The sequence below is a fragment of the Pan paniscus genome, chromosome 1, assembly GCF_029289425.2.
Source record: "Pan paniscus chromosome 1, NHGRI_mPanPan1-v2.0_pri, whole genome shotgun sequence".
NCBI classification, from domain to species: domain Eukaryota; kingdom Metazoa; phylum Chordata; class Mammalia; order Primates; family Hominidae; genus Pan; species Pan paniscus.
In genome coordinates this window covers 220,024,883-220,026,383 of record NC_073249.2, presented here as the reverse complement: position 1 = coordinate 220,026,383, position 1,501 = coordinate 220,024,883, and the positions used below count along the sequence as shown (strand labels likewise).

Genomic DNA, 1,501 nt, shown 5'->3' with positions numbered 1-1,501 from the left:
TCCGGTCCTGTGTGTTTACTAAGTTTATATTCCCAATTTAAAAACTACCGATCAATTCTTTTTTTTTTTTTTTTTTTGAGATGGAGTCTCACTCTGTCGTGTCGCGATCTGGGCTCACTGCAACCCAGATTCGGTTCAAGCCGATTCTCCTGCCTCAGCCTCCTGAGTAGCTGGGATTACAGGCACCCACCACCATGCCTGGCTACTTTTTGTGTTTTCAGTAGAGTTGGGGTTTCACCACATTGACTAGGCTGGTCTCAAACTCCTGACCTTTTGACCCGCCTGCCTCAGCCTCCCAAAGTGCTGGATTACAGGTGTGAGCCACCATGGCCGGCCAATCAATTCTTTTTTTAAAAAATATAGATTTATTTAGAACCAGGGGAGAGAGTGAATTGCAGTCCCTAACTACCACAAATGATGCAGTTGCGTTTCCCACATTTGGAGAAATGGCCGGGGTCAGCATATACGGAGTGCAGGGCATGAGCCTCGCCCTGGGAAACCACCTTCGTGATCCTGGTACCTCCCCTGCGGATAAGTGTTATTGACTAATGAGGTAATAATACTGTTTCTTAGAAAAGTGAAGTAAGGCTAGGCCCGGTAGCTTATGCCTGAAATGCCAGCACTTTGGAAGGCTGAGGTGGGAGGATCCCTTGAGCTCAGGAGTTTGATATCAGCCTGGGCAACAGAAGGAGACTCTGTCTCTACCAATTGAAAAAAACCAAAAAAACAGAAAGTAAGTTTAGGAAATTTTGATTATGGGAGGAAATTGTCATAAACTTGGGATGAGAGGAAGGTCTTGGACATTATAAGTGGGTCGTATTCCCCAGGCTCAGTGAGTTGATTTCGAGGGGCCAAAGACCACATTTTCAGTTCAGAAAAGGATTTGCCTGGAGGCCATAGGATTGCAGTGTCACTGACGAGCTCCATGCTGGGGACTTTTACAATGACTGGGACACAGAGCAGCGTTTCTTTTCTGGTTGTCTTTAGACTTAACATAATGATCCAGAAGCAGAGACTTCTGCTGCCAATCTGTAACTTTCTTTTCTAAACATATTTCCATGGTCTCTGGGAGAATGTTAACATAAGAGCCAGTGTGCGTGAGGCTGGGCACGGTGGCTCACACCTGTAATCCCAGCACTTTGGGAGGCCGAGGCAGGCGGACCACTTGAACCCAGGAGTTCAAGACCAGCCTGACCAACGTGGTGAAACCCCATCTCTACTAACAATACAAAAATTAGTTGGGCTTGGTGTTTTGTGCCTGTAATCCCAGCTACTCAAGAGACTGAGACAGGAGAATCACTTGAACTTGGAATGTGGAGGCTGCAGTGAGCCGAGATCGTGCTGCTGCATTCCAGCCTGGGCGACAAGAGCCAGACTCCATCTCAAAAAAAAAAAGCCAGCGTGCGTGAACCTCGTGCAGCTGTCAGCATGAGGTGGGCTCTGCGTCAACACAATGTTAGCTAATGCAGGACGCCACGATGAATTACATCTCATGTTTTCC

General features: G+C 47.2%; 1 non-coding gene across 1 annotated transcript; it reads right to left on the bottom strand.

Moving 5' to 3' along the window:
• Window positions 1-376: 376 nt before the first annotated feature.
• On the bottom strand, window positions 377-539 carry LOC112438760 (U1 spliceosomal RNA). Its single transcript, XR_003027120.4, has one exon. It is a non-coding gene; the product is annotated as a U1 spliceosomal RNA (small nuclear RNA).
• Between the last annotated feature and the right edge of the window lie 962 nt (window positions 540-1,501).